Source organism: Meles meles, chromosome 9 (assembly GCF_922984935.1).
Source record: "Meles meles chromosome 9, mMelMel3.1 paternal haplotype, whole genome shotgun sequence".
Taxonomy (NCBI): domain Eukaryota; kingdom Metazoa; phylum Chordata; class Mammalia; order Carnivora; family Mustelidae; genus Meles; species Meles meles.
The window spans coordinates 54,380,373-54,399,365 of NC_060074.1; positions in this window are offsets into that span (position 1 = coordinate 54,380,373).

Below are 18,993 nucleotides of genomic sequence, written 5' to 3' on the forward strand. Positions count from 1 at the left end.
CAGACAGCACATTGATAGGTCTTGTTTTTCTATCCATTCTGATACACTGTGTGTTTTGATTAGGGCATTTAGCCCATTACATTCAGGGAAACTATTGAAAGATATGAATTTAGTGTCATTGTAGTGCCTGTAAGCTGACTTACTGTGTATTGTCTCTGTTCCTTTCTGGTCTGTTACTTTTAGGTTCTCTCTTTGCTTAGAGGACCCCTTTCAATATTTCCTGTAGGGCTGGTAGTTCATGAATTCTTTTACTTCTTGTTTGTCCTGGAAGCTTTTTATCTCTACCTTTATTTTCAATGACAACCTAGCAGGATATAGTATTCTTGGCTCATATTTTTCCCATTTAGTACCCTGAATATATCATACCAGTCCTTTCTGGCCTGCTAGGTCTCTGTGGATAGGTCTGCTGCCAATCTAATGTTTCTACCATTGTAGATTACAGAACTTTTGTCCCAAGCTGCTCTCAAGATTTTTTCTTTGTCTTTGAGACTTGTAAATTTTACTATCAGTAGTCGGGGTGTTGATATTTTTATTGATTTTGAGGGAGTTTCTCTGTGCCTCCTGGATTTTGATGCTTGTTTCCTTTTGCAAATTAGGGAAGTTCTCCATTATAATTTGCTCCAATATACCTTCTGCCCCTCTCTTTCTTTCTTCTTCTTCTGGGATCCCAGTTATTCTAATATTGTTGTTGGTTTTTTTTTTTTATGGTATCACTTATCTCTCAACTTCTCCCTCATGATTCAGTAATTGTTTAACTCTCTCCTTCTCAGTTTCTTTATTCTCCATCATTTGGTCTTCTATATCACAAATTCTCTCTTCTGCCTCATTTATCCAAGCAGTTACAGCCTCCATCTCTTATTGCACCTCATTAATAGCCTTTCTAGTTTTGACTTAGTTAGATTTTAGTTGTTTTATTTCTCCACAAAGGGATTCTCTATTATCTTCTATGTTTTTTTCAAGCCCAGCTTATATTTTTATAATCATCAGTCTAAACTCAGGTTCTAACATCTTACTGGTGTCTGTATTGATTAGGTCTCCAGCAGTTCGTACTGCCTCTTGTTCTTTTTTTTTTTTGAGGTGAGTTTTTCCATTTTGTCATTTTCCATTTTGTCATTTTGTCCATTTTGTCATTTTGTCAGTTTTCCATTTTGTCATTTTGTCATACAGATGAATGAGAGAACAAAATGCTAAAAGGGTAACAACAACCCCAGAAAAATATACACTAAACAAATCTGAAGAGACCCAAAACCATGGTGAAAAGAAAGGGAAAAAAGAAAAGAATATGATCAGGCTAATGAATAGAACAGAGCCACACACTAGATTTTGGGTGTAGTTTGGTCTGATAGAAGAAACCACCTCCCAAAATTTTAAAGAATGAAAGAAATATATATATTTCTTTCTTTCTCTCTCTCTCTCTATATATATATCGAGAGAGAGATGTATGTATATATATCTTTATATCTTTATATATCTTTTTATCTATATCTATATCCATAAACACACACACACATACACACAAATAAGATAAATATGATGAAGGGATGAAATATGACTGTAAGGATGAAAATTTTAAAAGACTTTTTAAAAGGAATTGATAAGTTGATTGAAAAAAAAAAGAAATGTATATATAAATAAGAGAATGTGATCAGGCTGGAGACTAAAACAAAGCCATATACTAGATTTAGGGTATATTTTGTTCTGTTAGAAGAAACCGTATCCCAAAATTTTAAAGAAAGAAAAATTTATATATATACAAAGCATAAGGTTAAATACAAAGAAGGGATAAAATATGACTGTGAAAATGAAAATTTAAAAAATTTTAAAAAGGGATTGATAAGATATTGGTTGAAAAAGGAAGGAAAAAAAATTTAAAAAGAAAAAAATAAACTTAAAAAATTAACTTTGGAAAGACTAAAGAATCATGGGGGAAAGCCATGAATTCTATGTGCTGTATTCCCCTAGTGCTGGACTTTTGCAGTACTCGTTGATAAGTAAACTTGGTCTTGGCTGGATGTTCTTGCTGATCATCTGGGGGAGGAGCTTGTTGCAGTGGTTCTCAAATGTCTTTGCCCAAGGCAGAATTAGGCCCTTGCCAGTGGCCAGGCTCAGTAATCTGCTCAGGCTTGCTCTCTGTAGCTTTTGTTCCCTGAAGGCTTTCTGTACAGCTTTGTAGGATGAGAATGAAAATGGCAGCCTCCCAATCTCTGGTTCCAGAGGAGCCAAAAGCTCTTCAGTGCACCCTCAGAGAAAAGCAATTATTCCCTCCCATCTCCCTGGTCTCCAGCTGCACTTTGACCTCACCTGGCCTGTGACCAAGCATTCCTGTCTCTGGCACACAGCCCCGTTTGGAGTTTCCAAACCCAGTGGATTCCTGCTATGTGCTCTCGCACTGCTTCTGTCAGAGGAAAAGGAGGGGGTCTCTCCAGATCTTCCCTTTGTGGGGTCCCTGCTCAAAGAGTACTGGTCCGACTGTGCCATGGATCATGGTTTATGGCAACAAGAGCCCCTCCTTGGTCTGTCTTTGCATCCACCTGCCTGCTCTGATACCTGGGAGCTCTGCTGCACCCAAGAACCCCTGTTTTTCTGTGACCCTAAGGGTCCTGAAACCACACTGTCTCAGTGAATGTTATACACACACACACACACACACACACACACACCAGTCAGCTACTGGAACAACGTCCCTCACTGGAGCAGACTTCTAAAATTTCCGATTTTGTGCTCCACTGCTCTATCGCTTGCTGGTAAGTAGCTGATGGAGGCTCCCTCTCCACCCCATCCCCACAGTCTATCTTCCCATATATCACCTCAGATTCACATCTCCTCATGTCTTACCTTCCAGAAAGTGGTCACTTTTCTGTTCAAAGAATTGCTGCTATCCTTTTCTTAAAACTCCTATTGAGTTTGAAGGTGTTCAGAATGGTTTGATAACTAGCTGAATTCCTGGGACCAGAAAAAATTTAGGTCTCTTACTCCTCCACCATTTTGTTCCTCCTCCATGGATGTTGGTTCTAACGGCAAGGACCTGAGGAAAAAATTATCAGAGTCTATCTCTGGGCAATTGATTATAGTATACAGGATATCCTTCATAGTATGTAATATTAATTGAACAAAACTGTGTTGCAAACAATTTTAATGATATCGAAAGTTGTTCACTTCATTAAGTGAAATAACATGTATCAAATATTTATGTACTTCATTTACATGGAAAAATGCGGAAACTGTACATGTAAAATTTTTAGTGGTATTGCTAAATACTGGTATCATAAGTGATTTTGGTTTTTGTTCATCTATTTTTTTTCTGAAAATTATTTAGCAATGTGTCTTTCATAATGAGAAAAAACAACAAACTTCTGTTTTTTAAGTCAGACGTCTCCTCAGCCTACAGAATCATAAATAGTTTCCCTTAACTGGTCATTATGTATCTATCATGTCTGGATACATCCAAGTCTATTTTGAAGCTAGTTCCACATTTTCCACCAAAATCACCTCTTTCAATACCAAATTCCATATGTTTACTACCTGCTGCAAATTATATTTCTTTTCATTTGTATTGAAATTTCCTCTTTTAAACTTCCAAATAAGCTTGCACAAAAAGGGAATTAACATTTATTGAACACCTACTATGTGCCAGGAACTATTTAAATCCCATTCACATATGTTAGTTCATTTGCATTTAAGTCTGGTTCCAATTATACATAACTTTCATAATTTGACAGGCATCAATCATTTTTCATTTTAGCCTGCATATTGCCAGACAGATGAGAGCAAATATTTTTAGATTGTCCTCAGATGGCAGCACTCACATTCCCTTGATTCAGTTCAGGTGCCCTTTCCTGGACCTTCTCTAGTTATTCCTTTGGTTGCAACATCCAAAATTCCACACATTGTTCTTCTGACTTTAATACTCTTTATGATAATTCCCAGAAATAGCTGGTATTTTGAGAACCATGTTACTTTCCTATGGAAGAATCCACCCTTAGAAATCTCTCAAGGAACCTCCAGTTCATGGGAATGAACAGATTAGTAATATATTTCAACAGCATTTTTAAAATATAAATTAAACCTACTTTTCACATAGCTGAGGCCCCATTAATGACTTAACAGCAAATGTTTCCACAGCAATATATCTCCCAGTTTCTTTTTTTTTTATGAGGTGTTTACCTTTTGGGAGATGATCTTATTCATCCTTTCTCTGTGCCTTCTCTGGACCACAAAAAGGCTACAGCTCTATCCCAAATTAATCTGGAAGCCCCCCAAAATAGAATTATCATTAAGCAATCCTTTTGCTTCTATGGTCAAGAAAAACCCCAAGGAATGAAAACTGGGGAATAAACTTCTTCATTTAGTTTAGCAATATAGAAGGATGTCATTAAGAGGTACTGGTTAAAATTGACCAGACTCACACCCTCCCCCAACTTTCTCTCTTCTCTCTCTCTCTCTATATATATCTCTGTGTGTGTGTGTGTGTGTGTGTGCGTGTGTGTGTGAATCTCTGTCTCCCTCCTTCCCTTTCCAGCAAAACAGCATAAAGTCATTAGGACAATTGACAAAAAAGCTTCTTGAAAATAGGATTGTGCAAAGGATGGCAGCAAGACACAGAGTGACCTTAGTAACCCCATGGAGCAGGTCTTTATGCAAGATCAACCTGAAAACCTCCATTTTCTATTCTTTAGGAGCTAATGAGCTAAGGAAATTTGATAACTAACACATGACTTTATATCTCAATTTTAAAGCTTTATTACTGCAATGAATATGGATACTGGTCCATAGAGCCAAACCCAAAAAGGACTCCAAATGGAGCTAATGAAAATTATGGGGCACACCAAGAGGAAATTAAGCAGAAGTCCTAAAATAAATCAAATACTCTATAAAGCTGTACATGAATGCCAGTGTCTGTGAAAAGGATTACCGTATGCCTTATAGACCAACCATATTATGTGAGGTTTTTACTATAAAACTCATAGAATCTGATTCTCAAGGCTTTAAAGAAATAGAGTTCATCTAGCCAAAACTCTACCATATTTATAAGATTCCTCTTCAACAAAATCATCAAGGAACCACTGGCCTACTCTTAAACTCGCCCGGTGACAGAGAGCTTATTAACTCCCTAAGCAGTCTATTTCAGCTCCAGAAATCCCAAATCATAGAAAGGTCTACTGTTACAAAATTGAAATCTGCTACTCCAATCTTCCTATACCCACCATATAGGAAGAAAGCATGTCTGAGAGTTTCCTAAAAATGTATGAGTATCTTTGCTGAAAATTCCCAAAATGTAAGCATATATACAGATAAATATTGTGTGCAAGTGCATTTTCTGCATCAAATGTCCAAAGCACACGTCAGATTCTCAAAAGTGTCTATGATTCATAGAACTTAAAAGTCCCTGTTCTGGGGGTAACACAAGTCTGTTCTGCATGAAAGATATTGGAAGACAATTATATGTAGACCTGTGAGTCTTTCCTTTCCAAATCAACCGTATGAAATTCCTTAACCTGTTTCTCGTTTCAGTAGTTCATTCAACTCACTCTATTTTTTCAACATGTTCAATGTACCCCAAACCAGACACAAGAGGCCAAGCGTTCTGCAGCACAAGCAGTGCAAGCTTGTCACTCCTCCACCACTCCCTGCAATTTTCTGGATGCTCCACTTCTATCATGGAAGACCAAGAATCCAATTGTTGTTTTGTTTTTTTTTGTTTTTTTTTATTTGTTTATTTTCAGCGTAACAGTGTTCATTGTTTTTGCACCATGTTTTTGCTCCATGTAGTACGTGCCCTCCCTATTACCCACCACCTGGTTCCTCAACCTCCCACCCCCCTGCCCCTTCAAAACCCTCTGGTTGTTTTTCAGAGTCCATAGTCTCTCATGGTTCATCTCCCCTTCCAATTTCCCTCAACTCCCTCTCCTCTCCATCTCCCCATGTCCTCCGTGTTCTTTGTTATGCTCCACAAATAAGTGAAACCATATGATACTTGACTCTCTCTGCTTGACTTATTTCGCTTAGCATAATCTCTTCCAGTCCCATCCATGTTGCTACAAAAATTGGGTATTCATCCTTTCTGATGGAGGCATAATACTCCATTGTGTATATGTACCACATCTTCCTTATCCGTTCATCCATTGAAGAGCATCTTGGTTCTTTCCACAGTTTGGCGACCGTGGCCATTCCTGCGATAAACATTGGGGTACAGATGTCTCTTCTTTTCACTACATCTGTATCTTTGGGGTAAATACCCAGCAGTGCAATTGCAGGGTCCAATTGTTTTTATCAACTGGACAGTTGCTAGTTCTGTGGCCAGACTTTGCTCTATGTAACTTAGACAGAAGTTGCAGGAAAAGGAGGTTATGGCCCAGCCAGCATTTCCCTTCCCTGGCAAGATGCACAGCCAGGGCGAGAAGAGTTCTCAGGAGTTGTGTCTCAAGGTGGCTCCCTCCGTAGGTAGAAACACCCTTACCGTATTTACAAGTAGCCAATTTTCCAGGTGCCTGCCTGAGTACCATCTGACGTTATCAAAATGCCAGACTACATCTGCCAGTAGACTGTCTGTGAAATCTGTTCTTCTCTCCACCACATTGACTTACTACTTCCTTATGAGATTTTTTTGCTGGAGGACAGGGGAAAGGAGATTTTAATTAGTCTTCCTAGCTCCCCTGTGTTAATGAGAGAAAATGAGGTTAAGGAGAGTCACCAGAAGGACATATCAACTGAAGGGGAAGTGATGCTTCCCATTCTTCTCCCTTGAACCACTTCTCTCATTAGCTCCCTGTTCCCAAAAAGATGGCTAAGTGGTTGGTCCACCAACAAAATATATATCCTACTATAATTTGTTATCAGGCTAGTGTAGTCTCAGAAATACAAAACTGTAGTTCCATAGCACAGATCAGTGGTTGCCAGGGGTTGGGGGAGGCATGCAGAGGGTACCTATACATATATAAAAATAATCTGTGGTGAGGTAACAGTTCTGTATCCTGAAGGGATGGTTATAGCTATATGTGTGTTAAAACTCATAGGAGGGCCATCTGTACCCTGATGTTCATAGCAGCAATGGCTACAGTCGCCAAGCTGTGGAAAGAACCAAGATGCCCTTCAACGGACGAATGGATAAAGATACGGTCCATATATACAATGGAGTAGTATTATGCCTCCATCAGAAAGGATGAATACCCAACTTTTGTATCAACATGGATGGGACTGGAAGAGATTAGGCTGAGTGAAATAAGTCAAGCAGAGAGAATCAATTATCATAATGTTTCACTTACTTGTGGAGCATAAGGAATAACGGAGGACATTGGGAGATGGAGAGGAGAAGTGAGTTGGGGGAAATCAGAGGGGGAGATGAACCATGAGAGACTGCGGACTCTGAGGAACAAATTGAGGGTTTTGGAGGGGAGAAGGTAGGGAGTTGGGTGAGCCTGGTGGTGGGTTTTAAGAAGGGCACATATTGCATGGAGCACTGGGTGTAGTGCATGAACAATGAATGCTGGAACACTGAAAAGAAATAAAATAAAATAAAATGGGGTAGAAAGAAAGAAAATTTAAAAAAACTCATAGAACTGCAAGTCAGGGTGGTTTTTTTTTTAAGTCTATTTTACTTTATGTTAATTTAAAAAGTTTTTTTAGAGGAAAAAAAAACCTTCCCTTGAATCTCTAATAACTGCAATAATAATAATAATAATAACAGAGAGACAAATACCACCCTTAAGCCGGGTGCAACTACAGTGAAATCTGCTCCTTCTCATTCCTGCTTCTTACAACTCTTTCTCCTTAAACAATTGGATACATGGATTGGATTTCAGTAGAGCTGTCTTTAGCCCCTGGACACAAAAAGCTGCTTTTTACAGATCCCAGAATCAAATCTGAATTTAATTTGAAGGGATGCAACCTATGAGTAGGAAGAATTCTGGTGTCAGATATCTATTGCTGTGGCTGAAATGCCGCCTCTGATGAGCACAGCCTCTAATGATCCCAAACTGAATTCTCAAGTATGATACTATTACTCCACTCACATCATGGATGCAGATCCAGACGCCTAACATTGTCTGATTTGTGCCTCCTTGCAATGTCATCCATCATAGAATTTGAGCTCCTGCTCCAGAGATGATGCACTGATTTTCAGACTTTTTTCTGAATGATATGATCGGAGCCAGCAAAATGCAGACTGATTCATAAGTCAAGCACAAGGAAATGACAAAGAGATGGATTTTATGTCTATGAGAGAAAAGCAAGTTCTATCAAAAATCCACCAAGTTATCCATACATAAGCGCGGGTTTTTCTTTAACACAAGTGAGAATTAACAGAGAAGAAAAGAGTAAAGCAGATCCAACGAAGATTTTTGTCAAAGCAACTGTTCAGTGCTGGGAGGCTCTGCCAGCTGTCTGGCTGAGTGAGGAATCCACAGCCATGGCTCGCTGGTTTGCAAAGCTGGGAAAGGAGTCAGAACTGTAGCTTCATTGCCATAGGAACACTAACTTCTGCATTTTCCTTTTCCTCATAAAACCATACAAGAGAACTGCTAATAAGTTTCACATTTCTTGGCTTTACATGAGAAAAATCTTAAGATGTGCATAACTTGGCAGTATTCTTCAAGTTGGAAGCTTGATGGAGTTTTCAGAGTATTGCTACAGGATATGTCCTTCTATTCATTAAAAAAAAAAAATCAGGAGAAGAGTTGATACATGAAGAAAAGCCACATGAGTTCTACGCCAGCAAGAATAAAAAAATAAAATAAACCTTTTTTTAATCGAAAAAATTTAAACAGACTGTTGTGCAGTCATATCTAGCTAATGCATTCATTGTCATATGGATTCCTTCAACGTGTTCAATTACATCAGGCTTAATGATCCAACTTTCCATTACTTCTAGGTATTATAACAATCTTTTCTTGTAAGGAGAGCCGATTACATTGTTTTTGATATGATAAATAATGTATTAACATCTACCTTATGACACATCAGAAATTGGTCTAGGCTTCAGGGAACAAATAGATGACTAAGAGAGTTCTTGTCTTCAACTACTTAGTTCAGCCTGGGAGGGGAGATGGTCCAGTCAGGGAGATCCCCAGACCAAAGCAAGTACAACCTTTCATAGTGTTGCACAGAGCCTAGTTAACCCTATCAGGTCTTACAAGTTTCCATCACAAGAAAGCAACAAATGTGTAGCTATGTGAGATGATAGACATTAACTAAACTCATTGTGGTGATCATCTCACGATACATGCAAATCATTATGTTATATACCGCAAACTGATACAAGGTTTGTTACATGTCAATTATATCTCAATTACACTGTAAAAAATAGGAAAAAAAATAACAACAAACAACCTATCAGAAAGCGGAGGCTGGGGGAGAGAGGGACACCTTCCCTGATACTAAGTAAGTTCTGGGTCGGACAATGTGAAAAAGAACATTCTTAGCAGAGGGGACTGTGCATTTGCTGGTTCTTAAAGAAGAACCAGTTCACAAACTGAGTCAAGAACCAGGGAGACTTCATATTGCTGAGAGTATGTGGCTTCTAGCATAACACTCCGTGAACTAACGCAGTGATCAATCTCACACTTGATTACATGAAAATGTAAGGAAAATAAACTCTAAATAAAATGGACTACTTATAGGCTCTCTGTAATTGCCGTGAATCAATCTTCTCTATGATATTGGAAGTATGTGGGATATTGATATAAAAAAAGACATTTGTGAATCTGTTTAATGACATCTCATCACTAAAACAACAAAAATGCCATAGTAAATATTATTTATCAAAAATTTGTATTTTTTCAGCACTATATTCCAATATTTCTGTAGTCCCCATTCTTCCATTGAATGTGATTATTTTTTATAGACACAGTATGATATATCATCAGTTAAGATGCTATACATGTTATTTTTATAAATTGGGAATTTTTTAGCCGGAGATTTGTTGTCATGTCACTTTGAATGAATCACCAAGAAATGTGTCTCTTTTCACTAGGCTGGAAATTAGGAAAGTAAAGATATATTTAGGACAAAATCACCTGTGAATCTTAAAGAAAGTGGATTTGTGTGTTTTGAAGTGGACAGCACAGTCACAAAGGATAGGATAAATTTAAATCAGTTAATGCACAAAAATCGATGTGTCTCATATTAACAAACAGCATGTAGAGAGTGGTAAAGCCAATATTCTGACAGTTCTCACTAACTAATGAAAGCAGGTTTTTTAATAAAGGGCTTAATTGTGGTGAGGCTCATTCCTAGGAAACTCTTCATACTTAGGCTTCAGAGAAGATTTAAATATCTGATGCCAAAGAAGGAGAAAATGCTATGAGTGGGAGATTCAATTACCTAATTATTATTAAATTTGCTAGAAAGAATTAGTACCACTCTTTTCTTATAATGATGAAGCTAAAATGGCAAAAGCTAGAAGTAATTCCAGGATTTTCATTATGTTATCTATTCAACAATCCCTGGCATATCTCTGCTCATGAATTAATACCTTGCTTAAGAGTGACTTCTCTCCTGGTAGGATGAGTGCTACCTTAAGTTGAATGCTATATTAAGTAGATATGAATTTGCAAAATCAGAGTTATAAAAGAATCTGTACTATTTTACCCTTCTTATGTATCATCATTGAACAGTTCTAATGTATAATTTAGGGCACTTCGTTTTAGTCTTAACATTATTTTGAGAAAATTACATACATCTTTTCCACATTATAATGTATGAGAATTCTATTTCTATAACATTTGCTTCCTCGGTTATAAAATAACTTCAGAATGCTGGTTAATCTATTGGTGCCAAGGCTACTTTGATCGTTAGTCTAAAGTGGCGTTGAAACTGAAGGATTTTTTATTGGCAGCTACTTAACGTGTTCTCATTTTATGCGCAGCTCACACAGTGGGAGGCAGCTGTTCACGTCCACAGACAATCGTGGGAAGTGCATTGCTTGTCCTTTCCCCTGTGCTCTCAGAGAGGAAAGGAGTTCCAGCTTCAACTTCACATCGAAGTTGCCACCGCATAACGTTATGATTGGCAGAGCTGATATTTTTTTTAGGAACTGCCAATTATACCATTACAAACAAAAAAACCCACTTCACTTGAATGAAATAAAAATAACTCTAGCAAACGGACTTAAAATATTGGGCAGTTTGTTCCATGTGGTTAAAATCATCATGGAACTATCGATAATTTGCTATGACAGCAAAACGATTTGCGACGTAGCAAAGAAAATGAACAATACTTCGAAGCCTATAAATCAGCCTTGCCACACAATATTATCATGCAGCATATATATCTGTAAAGTTAGCTAGCACTCTGTAAAGCTTAAAACATGGCATAGCAAATGGTAAATCTACTATTACATGTTTTAAATTAATGATGGGATTTACGGACTGATAAGACTAAAAATGTATAGCCATGTCAGTCAAATTTCCTCATGAAATCCTTCCCTTTTTATCTAGGCCAACATGATAAAAGTGTTCACTCTGAGGAGAAACTGAGGCTTGAGGTGAAGCCCCCTGCAGAGGGTGACTGCCTACCCTGCTTTCCACGTAGCTTATCCTAAGGTGGCATCAGTGGCTTGTGGGGCAGGGCCAAGTAGCAGACGTGTGGGACATGCATAACTTAGCCTCAGCCACTTCCAAAAAAAAAAAAAGGTGTTCAGTTCTGTTTTGTTTTACTTTTGGCTTTCTTCTAGTAAGTTCGGTATGTTTTCCTCATCTGCCTTAAATGCATTCCCTGGGCTCCCAGAGTTGTTTGTACATGACTTTGCAGCACACACTCCCCCAGCCCCTGTCAGCTGCGCTTTACTGACCTCCCTTTCCCCTGCTAAACTATATCTCCCCTGAGGACAGAAGGAAAAACGTCTTTCTTGACTTTGCATCCCCAGGGCCCAGAACAGTGCCTGGAACATAGTATTTGCTTATGAAATACTCAGTAGGTAAATAAAACAACCAACACAAGGAGAAATAAAGTTCAATATAATGTGAATTACTGTTAACAACTTGTCCTTGTCTTTGTCATTTCCCAGTCTCTCTGCTTCTCTCATTGTTCTCACTCTCTCCTCTGGGGTCTCCTACCTTCTTCTCCCTCCCAAAAATGCTATGCATAGTAACTACTACTAACAAGGTAAAAAATAACCTAACCAGTCTCTACAAGATAACCTGTAGAACAGAATATTCTCACTAAGTAATTTTTAAATAAAGGAAAGGAGCGAGCAAAGTGGGGGAGAAAGGAAAGATAATATTCAAAAAATCTTTAGATATGCTCTATTTTTAAGGTTTATCACAGTATAAAGCAGTTATTACCTTGTACTGTCTTCCTTTGATGGACTTTATTATCAGTTGGTACAAACCATTTACATTTTTACAAAGCAACTACAATGATTAGTTGTTGGTTAAGATTTAACACTACTGGTATTCAAACATTTCTATTAACATTAAAAAATTTGTTTAGGTATTATATACCTCTTGAGTTGTTCTCTGTAACTCCTTTTTTCCTTTAATTTTCTGAAGATTCAACATGATTTAAATGAAAGAAATAGAACCCACATTGAGAAACATTGTAGCCCATTTCTCTGACTAAGAAATAAATATGCTCCTTGTCTATCAGACTGTCAGTTTGTAGGGAAATCAATTACACCAAATGATGCTCAAAACCCCAAGAGTGTAAGAAAAGTCAAACCCACACCCACCCATCCACTTTAGGTGAAGAAAAAATAAACAGCATGTGGAATCTGGATTATGGGTTCAGTTTAATTCAATCAATGTCTGAATATTTGTTTAATTCAATCAATGTCTGAATATTTGTTTCCTGGATGTTTGTTAAATATTTGCATGGGGGAATCGGGTTAATTAATGCATAAAAGTAGTCTGAGTTCAGAGTAACTTTCTGTATAATTAGGAAAGAAGAAAAGCTGGAAATGTCGGCTCTTTATGGAAGTCGATTTCTCTTTTGTGCTGACCAAATATTAGGAAAGAGACAATTTTTGGCAAAGATATTTTGAGAGCAGATGATATAAGTGACATTTTCTGAATTTTGTTATAATTAATTTTTCTAGCCTAGCAGGTATTAATAGAGGTCTGTGATTGTATTAGGTATGACTTTTTAAGAAATTCTTGCCATTGAAATTGTCACTGTTTTCACTTAAAGGCTTATGTAAGTGTAATGAAATAGAGCTATGGCATTGGTGACTTCGTTTTTTGACATACTTTTTAAGAGAATTGAATCCACACAAGAGAAATTTGTCATTTGGGAGAAGATTTTACAGAGATGGTTTAATTTGTTGACAGTAAAACTCACCCAGTCCAGCAAAATATTTTCCATGGGCACATTATGAATCATTGATTTTTGTCACCTTAAAAAGTGGTCTCAAATTGTTGCAAAGTGGGTGTGAAAGATAAACAGCATATGTTCTATCTGCCCTATGTCTAGGAACCTAAACTCCAAATCACTACTATGTCTAAAACCACAGGTAATGTGCGTCCAGGATCAGGTCCCACAGAGTGGGAGATTCCCTGCTCCACAGGACTAGACCAGGCCCAGTAAGTCATTCCTGCCCATCTGTAAGATACCACCCTTGTCCCCATGTGCCACCATGCTGGAAATTCTCTCTTTAGAGATACATTCATTTGGGTTAAATATTAACTTCTGATTGAAAAATGTTACTAACTCATGAAAACCACAAATCACAAGACTGAAAACAGCCCTTGAAATCATCTATTTCTACCTCTGTTCTATAGAGACTCTGTGCCTGATGATAACCCTGAAAAATGGTAAGGAGGAAGACCAGGATACAGATAGAGAAGGCCATGGGTAATTAACATAGAGGTCATCTTATTCACCATTGTTAGGAACTAGGTGTTGGCCTACCTAGCTAATGCTATCCCTATCTTGACATATTATTCAAAAGGTGGATTTTGAAGACAGACAGAACCATCATGCTCTGGCTATAGAACTTAGGTAAGATCTGTCATCTTTTCAGCTTTGGTTCTGTATTATAAATAGAAGACAAATAAGACCTGCCTTTAATGGTTGTTTTCTTTTTTTCCCCTAAGTTTTTATTTAAATTCCAGCCAGTTAGCATACAGTGTAATAGCAGATTCAGGGGTAGAATTTAGTGATTCAACATTTCCACTAATGTTGAATTAATGGAATCACTGAGTGAGTACTAAGTGCTCATCACAAGTGGCCTCCTCATTCCTCATCACTTATTTCACTCATCAGGGCTACTACATTCTCTCTGATAACCATCAGTGTCTTCACTGTAGTTAAGAGTCTGTTTTTACATGTGAGTGAAATCGTATGGTGCTTGTGTTTTTCTGAGTTATTTGGCTTAGCATGCGTTCTCTAGCTTCATTCACGTCTTTGCGTTTTTATGGCTAATACATATATACGCACACACACACATATATACCACACCTTCTTTATTCATCCCATCAGTCAATGGACATTGGGTTTTTTTCCATAATTTTACCATTGTCAGTAATGTTATAAACACTGTGTGTTAACTAACTTGAATATAAACTTAAAAAAATTACACTTAAAATATAACTTCCTATAAGTGTATTTTAAGAACATATGCGCAAATGACATATCTGATAAAGGGTTAGCATCCAAAATACATAAAGCATTTATAAAACTCAACACCCCAAAAAACACATAATCCAGTTAAAAACTAGGTGGAAGACATGAATAGACGTTTTTCCAAAGCAGAGATACAGTGGTAAACACATGAAAAGATGCTCAACATCACTTAACATGATACAAATAAAAACTACAAAGAGATGTCATTTCACACCTGTCAAAATGGCTAAAATTAACAATCAGGAAACAATAGATGTTGGTGAGAATGCAAAGAAAGGGAGCGCCTGGGTGGCTCAGTGAGTGGGTTGAAGCCTCTGTCTTCGGCTCGGGTCATGATCCCAGAGTCCTGGGATCGAGTCCCGCATCGGGCTCTCTGCTCTGCAGGGAGCCTGCTTCCTCCTCTCTCTCTGCCTGCCTCTCTGCCTAGTTGTGATTTCTCTCTGTCAAATAAAAAAAAAAGAATGCAAAGAAAGGGGAATCCTCTTACATCATTGGTGGGAACACCAACTTGTGTAGTCATTCTGGAAAACAGTATGGAGGTTCCTCAAAAATTGAATAACAGAGCTACCTTACAATCAAGCAATTGCACTGCTAGATATTTACTCAAAGGATACAAAAGAAAAGGAAAGGAAATTTTATGACAAATGGTGGTTTATTCTCTTATTTTTCTTTTTTTTTTAAGTATCTTCAAACTATCTAAAACATATGGTGCCCAATTTTACATGAGACCAATTTTCTCAAAAGTGAAGTTGCTAAATATTCATATCATTGGCAATTCCTGGTTGCATTGTCAAGGGTGTTGAAATATTACTCAATTTTATTTCAACTTGGATTCTTTTTTTTAAGAGTTTATTTATTTATTTGAAAAAGAGAGAATAGGGGAGAGAGAGAGAAAGAGAGAAAGCATGAGAGGGGGAGGATCAGAGGGAGAAGCAGGCCCCCACTGAAGCAGGAAACCCAATGGAGGACTTGATCCTGGGATTCCAGGGTCATGACCTAAGTTGAAGGCAATCGCTTAACTGACTAAGCCAGCCAAGCCCCGTCAACTTAGATTCTTAAGAACGCTAACCCTATACAATTACTCATAACTGTTAGTATGTACATTCCACAAATGCAGGAATTTTAATTTTGTTTGTAGCTGGATACCCAACATTTAGAACACATAAAGAAGCACATAAATAATCATCAAATAAATGGATGAATGACTATCATCCTATAGCTCTACAACATTGGGAGAGGCTTTATAAGGAAGGAAAGCATATCATGACTCCCAATAAGTTTATCTTATGTAGACATGCAAAGGTTATAGTATTAAAAAAGTGGAATTTTGAAGAGGAAAAGAAAACAAAGAATATTCAGACAGCATTTCTTGTGTATTTATTTGTGCCAAGGATTTTATGGACATTGATTTTTAAATCTCACAACACTCTCTGTGAAAGATTTTATCATTCCCATTCTAAGGTAGGGACACTGATGGCCAGAGATATTAGGGCTTGCCTATCAGAACAACACTGGTTGTTGTAAATAAAATTAAAACCCTAGGACTGTTTGACTCAACAATCCTCTTCCTTTTTCTGTACCATGTCCCCTCAAACTTACAAAATAGAAAAAAATTTATTGACAATCCCAAATGTCCAGGTGGAATGGGAGAATAGAGATAGTAGAAGACAGTTTCACAAAAAAAAAAAAAAAACATAAATATTTCTGTTTTCAAAGCTGACATGAGTCTAAGAAAGTGTTTCAGAAACACGGTAATAAAAACTCAGGTCCAAACTTCATTGATTTTAACTTTACTTTTAAAAAATTTTCTTGAGATACACCATTCTAGCTACAGTATAATCAATAATAGTTTACTGAGTTCACACCCATTAATAATCACACCAAACAGAGAAAACCCTCACTGACAAATTTTGATATGTTTTTCCTATTTGAATTTTCAAATGACTTTGAGTATTCATCTCAGGGGTTATAATTGATTTCAACAGCTTATGCTCTAACAGCATGGTTGTAATTTCTAGAAAGTGCACCTAATGATTCAGCAAATGAATCATTAGACAAGGTAGGAGGCTAACCAAAAGGCTGAGAATTGGCAGCCCCCAGTGTAACCTGTGACTGTAGGAAAACTGGTGGGTACGTTCATCTGAGACGCATTGAGTGCCATGGATCAGAGCTTTACCTCAACAAGTTGGAGAAAGTCACACTGCACCCTGGGGAGGAATAAGCTAAACCGAACTGAATTAAAGTCTATTAGATTGATCAGCCAGTATGTTAATAAGCAATCTGCTTCCCAAGTCACATTATCTAACCTGATTGAAAGGGGCATGGCTGACACCTGCAAATGAGTTTAAGACAGTTGATGTATGGACACAGAATATGTTTGGGCAAATTTAAATCAGAACAAACTAAGCCAAACTAATATTTAAGTCATGTTAATGTTAACTAGACCAGATATCCAGAACCTAATGAATTAACTCAAGCCAACGTGATAGATAGTTATATATAGATATATCTAGATATAAATATATATATATAGAGAGAGAGAGAAAGGGAGCTCTAGATATAGATATGGAGAGGTAGATCTCTCTCTCTCTTTCTCTCCATATATATATATCGATATATATATATAGTTAACAAGAATAGAAAAATACTTTGTTATATACGTCAACAGATGTATATAACAACAGATGTATATATATAATGTGTATATATAATGTATAATGCATATATATAATGTATAAAACAACAGATGTTGTTTTAACAATATTCACCAGGTCAAGTTGTAAGTTGTAAGGGAGAACCGAACCAAAGGAGAGTTAAGCCAGGTGTGTGAACTGGGAAAATCAGAAGTAAAAAAGAGACAAAATAAAATTGGGCAAACCTAACCATAAATGATGAACTGACAGAGGCCATGGCTGCATCCTTTCAACTAAAGGGCAATTCTCTCTAATACTTCCAGGGTTATGCTTGCTCAGAAATTTGAAGGATAACTACTTATTGCAAACCCCTTTGCCTACACAGTATAATTTGCAAATAATAACAGAAAGACTCAAACAAGGATAATGAATTAAAAGGTGTTGATGACTTCATGAAAGAGCTGGAGTTCTATGGCTGAATTGAAATACCATTCCCATTTTGTTCATATAAGAAAGCATCAGCACTCTGCCAACATGATGACCTGCCCTCTTCAATAACTTTACTAAGGTTTAATTTATCGACAATAAAATATACCCATTATAATTATATATTTAATTATGTTTAGAAAATATATAGAATTGTGCAAATATTGTCACAATCCTGTTTTAGGACATTTCTATTACCTTAAAAAAAAATCCCTTGCACCAATTTATGCCAAACACTGGTCCCACATTCAACCCCAGGTGACCATTGATCTGCTTTCTGTTTCTATAGATTTGCCTTTTCCAAAGCATATTTATTTTTTTGTTGTTATTCTACTAACATATAATGTATTATTTGCCCCAGAGGTACAAGTCTGTGAATCATCAGGCTTACACATTTTACAGGACTCACCATAGCACATACCCTCTCCAATGTCCATAATCCAACCACCCTATACCTACCCTCCCCCACTCCCCAGCAACCCTCAGTTTGTTTTGTGATATTAAGAGTCTTCCAAAGTGTATTTAAATAGAATCAAACAAGCTGTAGTTCTTTGGGTCAGACTTCCTTCACTAAGTACAATGTTTTTTAATTACTTCCATATAGTAGTGAATGTCAGTAGTTTGCTCCCATTTACAGCTGAATAGTAAATCATTGTATGGGTACCACCACATTTTTTTTTAAGATTTTATTTATTTGACAAAGAGAGATACAGTGAGAGAGGGAGTATGAGCAGGGGAGTGGGAGAGGGAGAAGCAGGCTCCCCGCTGAGCAGGGAGCCTGATGCAGGACTTGACCCCAGAACTCTGGGATCATGACCTGAGCTGAAGGCAGGCGCTTAACTGACTGAGCCACCCAGGTGCTCCAAAGGATACCACCACATTTTATACAACATCCATTAATTGATAAACATTAGATTATTTTAGGGGGAGTTCTTGTAAATAATATTGCTATGAACATTTGTGTACAAGTCTTACGTGGATGTACGTTTAAATTTCTCTTGGGTAGAGACTAGGAGTAGGATTGCTAGGACACATGGTAAATTTATGTTTCTCTTCTTAAGAAACAGCTAGATTGTTTCCCAAAGTGCCTGTACCACTTTACATTCCCACCAGCAGTATATGAGAGTTCAAGTTTTGCCACAGCCTCACCAACACTTAACATGATCAATCTTTTTTAATTATAGACACTCTTGTGGGTATATAGCAGTACCTCAATGTAATCATAGTTCTTATTTCCCTAATGAATAATGTTGTTGAGTATCTATTCATGTATTTATTAACTCTTGGATATCTTCTTTGGTAAAATGTCTATTCGTGT